The sequence below is a fragment of the Schistocerca piceifrons genome, chromosome 4 (genome assembly GCF_021461385.2).
Source record: "Schistocerca piceifrons isolate TAMUIC-IGC-003096 chromosome 4, iqSchPice1.1, whole genome shotgun sequence".
In the NCBI taxonomy this organism is placed as follows: domain Eukaryota; kingdom Metazoa; phylum Arthropoda; class Insecta; order Orthoptera; family Acrididae; genus Schistocerca; species Schistocerca piceifrons.
Window position 1 is genome coordinate 598,545,237 of NC_060141.1, and position 8,472 is coordinate 598,553,708.

Here is an 8,472-nt window from a genome sequence, read left to right on the forward strand (position 1 = left end):
ATCTCAGAGACTATCTGACTGTGTTAGTGCTTGCACGTGTGCTGATAATTCAACAAGGGACTGGTTAAAAGAATTGCCGGTTGTAAGGATATTGCAAACCAAAATTAGTGAGTGCTCAAGTGGTGGTCCAGGGACTTGTAATATGCATCAATACTGACTACGTAGTAGTGGCTCATGGACTTGCCTTATTATCCTCATGACTCTTCAGTTGTAATAGTGCACCCACACAGTTGTAGCAGACGACTGCTGGCCATCTCTGCAAGGACTACAGTGGTCTGCATCTTTGGTGGCCGACTACTATCATGATCTCTACTAATACTATAGTGGGTCAGCTCTGTGGTGATCCACCAATACTACCAATATTCTTCAAGACTTCGACTGATGCTACTGGTGGTCTGATCTGTTGTGGCTCATTAACAGTCTTACAAGACCATTTCAGAACTGCATGTCAATAGTCAACACTGCGTTTCCAATGGGACGACAACACTACTTCTTCAAGACTGCACGCTTGTGCACTACTTACTTGTGGATTTTCATATACTGTTGGCGTTGACTTCTCTTCTATTGATTTATTAAGACTGTCTTTAGGGACTGTGAGAAGAATCTTTACTTTATTGAACAACAGCATATTACTTAACTTTGTGTGCATCTGCTCTGTTTGATAATGTTACTACAAAAACTTTAACATCTTAGTGTTGGCCACTGCCCAAATCACTTTGTAAAACTTTTTGGGGGACAGGGGGGGGGGTATGTAAGCATCCCGTTTGTATCTTGACAGAGCTGTACACTGTGTTAATATCGATGACAGCGCTCTGCACCCTTGGCAAGAGATTCCGTGGTTGGATGGACTAGCTGTTAGCGAGTGGATAGGGAAGTGTATGGACATGATTTTCTTAGTGGAGACTCTGTGTTGGTAGGACATGCAATGTATAGTGAAATGAAATGATATGTTTATAAGAAAATATCCAAGGAAATGTATGATGATGAATGTTGTTGATAATGTTTGGGTAGTGGAATTATTGACAACTATATACTTTTTGGAACTGGATGTCTCATGAACAAGGTAAAATTTTCTAAATACATTGTTTGCTCTTCAACAAAATCTTTCTTTCTGCTAACCATGTCTCTTAGTAGTTAGATTCTATAGTAGTTAGAATCTTTTTATTTAGTTGGCAGTCGTTGCTACTAGCTGTAATTGCTGTAGTTCGTGTTATGAAGACTTTCTGTGAGGTAAGTAACTTATGAAAAAGAATGGGGTTCCCACTATCGGGATTCGTGACTAAAATGAGTTTAGTCAATTAACACAGTTGGAGGTAGTTTCATAATTATTTAATTTCATATTTTTTGGATTTGTATTATTGTTAGGATTTCTTTCAATTGAGGGCTATTCTTTTGTGTTAATTATTGGAAGTCATGTTGGCAATGTATAGCAGTCAGACGGCTTAGGGCTTGTATGTTGTGGGTAATAAATGAATAGGTTAAGTTTGAGTTGTCTTTGTCAGGGAAAATTCTGTAGGTCAGTGTTTAACAAAAAAATAATTAAATAGTTTCATCTTCCAAATGAGTCTTTCTGGTGCACAGTTATCCTACAAGTAGTTTTATGTAATAGTTACAATTCACATTCCTCTGGATGGTTTCTTTTACATATCGTACAAGTGTAACTGTTACTGTTAATTTTTCACTAATAGCAACATTTTTTGTATGTCTATCCGTCTGAAGGTTTCAGGGCCTTCGGCCATTCACTTATGTAATAAAATGGAACACCTACACCTGTTCTTTCGATGTTGGTTATTATACGGATACCAGTTTCAGCGACTCAGTACATTATTTTGAGGCCTTAACTGACGCTGAGATGATTAACACCAATGGTATACACTACGCCATCAGTTACCAACATTAATGGACTGGATTCTGTAGTCTTTAATGACTATGTTGGTTGCCAGTTGATGGCTGGAGACACAACATCTTAGCTAAAGTCTACGGAAAACCAGTTTATAGATATTGCCCACTGATGTAATAATGTATACAACTGGAGTCAACACCCTCAGCGTCAGTTACAGCCCTGAAGATTGTGTAATGAAGTACTGAAACTGGTAGCCATATAGAAATCAACACTGAATCGACGGCTGCCGGTGTTACATTTTACTACAGTAGCGTAATTAGTCAATAACGTATTTCCTCACCTATTTATGTGTAATACTGTGGTATCGATAACACCTCACGAGTGTGATAGCAACGGAACTACAAGTGTCCATGAGACGCCGATAGCGGTCGTGCGGGAACTAGCTGACCCAATGACGCATGCCCGCTGGGCCACGACTCCATCGTCTCGGTACCTTGAGCGCCCATTTACGCCTCAATATAGGACGGCCACAGGCAGCCATGTGGCGCACTCGGACTAGGAGCCATATCGCAACAGAGAGGCTTCTCCATGTGGTCATTCTCATCTATATCTTATTGCATGTTTCGTACTGATTCTTTGTACGCTTGGAGAACTGCAAGTCAAGTAAATCTTTTGTTTGTTGTGTTAAATTGTCCGCTAACTATTTCTGCTCCTATCCTGCATTCCTACGTCGATAGTTCCCGTAGCACTCGTTGGCCCATTTAAAATGGTTCATATGGCTCTGAGCACTATGGGACTTAACATCCGAGGTCATCATTACCCTAGAACTTATAACTACTTAAACCTAACTAACCTAAGGACATGGACATCACACACATCCACGTCCGAGGCAAGATTCGAACCTGCGACCGTAGCAGTCACGCGGTTCCAGACTGAAGCGCCTAGAACCGTTCGGCCACAATGGCCGGCTGGTCCATTTCTCCTTACCGTAGCGTATGAAGTCCTGCGCAGCAAGTATGCTACTTTTATTTATGTTCAAGGTCAACTGCCCCTCCCTGCAAAAGTCATCGATTCTCTCCTTTTTACATCTGCTTATAGTTTTCTGGCATTGCAGTCATCTTATATACAGCAGCATCGCCCGCGATCCTCCAACGTTCTCCACTCGCTCATTTATATCAGCATCATCCCTTTCAAGGATTAGCCCTTGTGGCACGTTCAGCCTCAGAACTGTATACACTATCTCTTTCAGGGGCGCCCAACGTTTCTCTTTCATCACAGGTTGTATAGCATTACTACCTTATTTATCATATCATTAAATATACGTTGGACATGATCTTCCCAGTTCAGTCCTTTTCAGTTACAACTGAAATGAGTCCTACATTTATTTCTTGTCTAATACGCGGAGGAACAACACGGAGAAATTAAACCTCTGACAAGTCGATTCGCAGTAACTGACCCTAAGTGCAGGGGTAATGTCTGTCACTAGTAATGAAAACATCTTGTAACTAGGGTTAGAACCTTGCCACTACTTGAATTTTGAATCGAATTCGTCAGCAATGGCGGCGAAATCTTCCGGTATAAGAAGTCACCTTCGCTCTGCCAACAGCGTTGTCATACAGGGTGGGGAGCGGAAGAGGTTCAAGGCACACTCTTGCTCTTAGGCTGGCAAACTGTTCCTAAAAGGCAGAGGAATCAGCACTGAACAACAACATTAGGAAGCAGAAGGTAAACCACTACATTAAAGACAAAAATGGTTCAAATGGCTCTGAGCACTATGGGATTTAACTTCTGAGGTCATCAGTCCCCTAGAACTTAGAACTACCTAAACCTAACTAACCTAAGGACAGCACACACATCCATGCCCGAGGCAGGATTGAACCTGCGACCGTAGCGGTCGCGCGGTTCCAGACTGTAGCGCCTAGAACCGATCGGCCACCGCGGCGGCTCATTAAAGACACATATTGTGCATCAACGGGACATGTGGCCTCATTCGAAAAATTGTCATCATCACCTCTCCATTGACAAAAGATTCCGGACTAGCCCTGATTAGGTCTTCCGGGAGGGGATGCCAAGCAGGACGTAAACAAGGGAAAAGTATTGAATATTCAACAAAAGGATAAGGCTCCACGAGTAAGGGCACGGAATGTCAGAGCTTTGAATGCTAGAAGGCTAGAAAATCTGAAAACGTATATGTTAAGACCCAATCTCGATATAGAGGTGGTAGGATTCGTTATGAGCAGCAAGGTAGGGGACAGAGTGAGTTACTGAAAACAGTTCAGTGATAGGGTTGTTCTCACCAGAATCGACAGAAAATCAACAGCAACAATAATAACCCAAGTAGACATACCGACGTCGCATGAAGAATGTACAGAGGAAGGGTATAAGGATACTAACAAGCACTCAGTATGTAAAGGGAGACGAAAGTCTAATAATACTGGGTATCGGAATTCGGATATAGGGGAAGGTATAAAAGAAATAGTTACGGAAGAATTTGGGCTTGGAAGTAGGATTGAGAGAGGAAAAAGACAAATTGAGTTCAGCAATACATTTCGCCTAGTAACGGCGAATACTCTGTTCAAGAACCACAAGAAGTGGGTGTACATTTGGAAAACACCAGAAGACACGGGAAGATCCCAGCTTGGGTGCATCGCGGTCAAACAGAAATTCCGTAGTCAGGAATTGCAATTTAGTAATGATGAAGAGTAGGCTGAACTTTAAGAGACTAGTCAGGAAGAATCAGTGCGAGACGAAGTGGGATGCCGAAGTGCTAAGGAATGAAGAGATGCGCTTGAAGTTCTCTGAGGTTATAGATACTGCGGTAATGAATAACTAGCTCAGTAGGCAGTTAAGTTGAAGAGGAACGGACATCTCTGAAGAAGGAAAGTGACAGAACGTGGATAAGAAACGACAGGTACAAGGAAGGTAACTGCGAGGGAACCATGGGTAACAGAAAAAATACTTCTACTAATCGACAAAAGAAGGAAGTCCCAAAATGTTGAGGGAAATTCAGAAATACAGAAATACATGTCACTTAGGACTGAAGGAAAATGGAACTACAGTGCAGCTAAGGTGAAATGGCTGCATGGAAATTGTGAAGAAATCGAAAAAGAAACGATGACGAAAGGTCTGGCTCAACATATAGAAAAGTCAAAACAACCTTCGGTGTAAATAAAAGCAAGAGCGACATCTTTAAGAATGCAATGGAAATTCTACCGTTAAATGCAGAGGAGGAGGCGGATGAGTGGAAAGAATACATTGAAGGCCTCTATGAGGGGGTAGATTCGTCTAATGTGATAAAAGATGATACAGGCATCGATGCAGAAGAGGTAGGAATCCAGTATTAGAATCAGTATTTAAAAGAGCTTTGGACAACCGAAGATCAAATAAGGTAGAAGAGATGTATTGCATTCCATCGGAATTTCTAAAATCGTTGAGGGAAGTGATAACAAAACTTCTAGAATGCATGAAACTGATGATACACCATCAAACTTTCGGAAGAAACATTCTCATACAATTCTGAAGATAGCAAAACCAGCAAGTGCCAGAACTTCTGAATAATACAACACTAATCGCCGTTATTTAGGTTTTATTTTTAGGCTGCCAGTTTCGACAATATGTCATCTTCAGGCCTGCTTAAATCGAGTAGCCTTCGTGTTACAAAATACAGCAGTACTTTTAACTCGTTTTGTGAAGATTATTTCACACGGGCATGTGTGCTCCTTCGACAGCTGTCAGAAACTGTCAAACCCTCCACTCAGACTAGAGGACCAAAGATCCTGTAGTTTGAGTGGATGGTTTGACAGTTGCTGACAGCTGTCCAAGGAGCACGCATGCCCGTGTGAAATGATCTTCACGAGAACAGTTGAAAGTGCTGCTTTATTTTGTAAAAAGAAGGTTTCTCGATATAAGCAGGCCTCAATATGACATAATGTATTGTCGAATCTGGTAGCCTAAAAACAAAACCTAAATAACGGCGACTGGTGTTGTATTATTGGAACTTTACCAGCCGTAGTCCCACACTCCAGACAGAGGATGGAGTTATATTCAGTGCCAGAACTGTCGCACAATCAGCTTAATAGCTCCTGCATCCACGTTGTTTATAACAATAATACACAGAAGAACGGAAAAGAAAGTTGAGGATTTGTTAGGTGATGATCGGTTTGGCTCTAGGAAAGGTAAAGTCACCAGAGAGGCAATTCTGACGTTGCATTTGATAACGGCAGCAAGACTGAAATAAAATCAATACACGTTCATAGGGTTTATAGACCTGGAAAAAGAGTTCGAGAGTGCTAAATGATACATGAAGAAAGGGATAATTTATAGGGAAAGATAGATTATGTACACCTATGTGAAAGAACGAAGGGGAGCAATAGGACTGGAAGAAAAAGAACGGAGTGCTCGGATTAAAAATGCTGTAATACAGATATGTACTTTTTCGCTCCGACTGTTCAAAATATATAACGACGTAGCAATGACAGAAATAAAAGGAACGTTTACTAGTGGGATTGAAATTTAGAGTGAAAGGGTATCACTAATATGATTTTCAGATGACATTGCTATCCTCAGTGACTGTGAAGAAGATTTACAGGGGCTGTTGAATGAAATGAGCAGTCTAATTGGTACAGAATATGGGTTCAGAGTAAGTTGCAGAAAGACGAAAGCAATGGTAAGTAGCAGAAATCAGAACAGCGAGAATCATAACATCCAGTTGGGGGATCACGAAGCAGACGAGGTTAAGGAATTCTGCTACCTGGGCACCAAAGTAACCCTTGAAGGTCAGAGAAGAAGGACATAAAAGGCATACTAGCGCTGGCAAAGAGGGCCTAATATCAAACATAGGCCTTACGTTGAGGAACAAATTTCTGAGAATGTACGTTTGGAGCACAGCATTGTATGGTAGTGAAACATGGACTTAGGGAGAACAGGAGCGGTAGAGAATCGAAACATTTAAGATGTGATGCTAGTGATGAAAGTTGAAAATTAGGTCTTCTGATAAGGTAAGGAATGAGGAGTTTTTCCGAAGAATCGGTGAGGAAAAGAATGTGTGGAAAACACTGACATGAAGTAGAACGATAGGACTTGTGTTAAAATATTTGGGAGCTGTAGAGGGTAAAACGATAGAGGAAGACAGAGGTACGAATACATCCAACAATTAACTAAGGATGTACATTGTAATTGCTACTCTGAGATGAAAAGGTTGGCACAGGAGTGTAATTCGTGACAGGCCGCAATCAAATCAAGAAGAAGACTCATGAAAAAAAGGTAATGTATAGCATCAAAGAAAAGGCTACTACTTCGTACAGTTTAATTAAAGTTCCTTTCCGTGCCATACGTTTTAAGTGCGTTGTATGGTTCCACGGAAGTGTCTGAATCTTGCAAATTTTACCTCTACGTCACCTGAAATGGGAAACATTAAATTACCCGATATTTAAAATCCCTTTGCTGTTCAGTTGCTGTCCTACTATATCAATTTTATTTTGTATATCGATATTCATATGCCGATCGTTTATGTGTAGAATGTGGTCGTAAAGTCTTGATCCATTTCCTGACTATAATGGATGCATTTACGTAGTATGCTTGTGTATTTTTTTTTTCAGTGTATACATATACTTTAATCGGACTTCACTTCATTGAAGAGCAGACCTGAATACATTCTGAAGCATATCTTCTCAAATAACCGACACTGCATCCTGGATTCGAGGTCTTAGATCCTTAGAATACCTTACATTTGTTTTGTACGACTTTGACTTTTCTATCCCCACGCAAAAAATCCATAGCTGCCAAATCAGGTAAACACAGTCACCGTAGTCTTTCTGGACCTCTACTACCCACGTGTTGACGAATTTTCGATTTAGCTACTCTCTAAAACGAGGGAAAAATAAGGATTTATCCCATCCTGATCGTACACAGCAGTGTCAGCGATGCATTCTTGTCGAAGCAGTGGTTCCAGAAACTGCTCTTTAAAATTCAGTGGTAGCTTGGTGTGACTCGTTAGTTACCCCATACCAGGCAGTTATGTTCGCAACTTTTCCTAAGATGGAACTGGGGCTTCAAGAGTCGACAAAATGTGATGCATAAGATGTTCGTAGTGCGCAGCGCCTATCAAATCGTAATATGCTGTTTGCTTAGTACGTCATCTTAGTGGTCTAATTTGTGAAGCAATTGACTATGATACACTTTTTCATTACTGTAAAGTGTAAGGCTTTTGTAGTGCTGATTTTGGGACGTCTGACCTGTTGCTTAAACGACGAGTTCAAATGGTTCAAATGGCTCTAAGCACTATGGGACTTAACTGCTAAGGTCATCAGTCCCCTAGAACTTAGAACTACTTAAACCTAACTAACCTAAGGACATCACACACATCCATGCCCGAGGCAGGATTCGAACCTGCGACAGTAGCGGTCGCACAGTTCCAGACTGTAGCGCCTGGAACCGCTCGGCCACCCCGGCCGGCAAACGGCGAGTTGATGCAGTCAGACTTGCCTAATTGATTTTCTGAATGGCCTCTTGTGTTGTAGGACGTCTCCCTGCACGTTGTTCATCGGCAACGTTTCCAGTTCTTTGGAATTTATTGACAAGCAACAAGATGTTTGTTCTTCTTGGTGCTTGCTTTTGAAGTTTTCCACCGA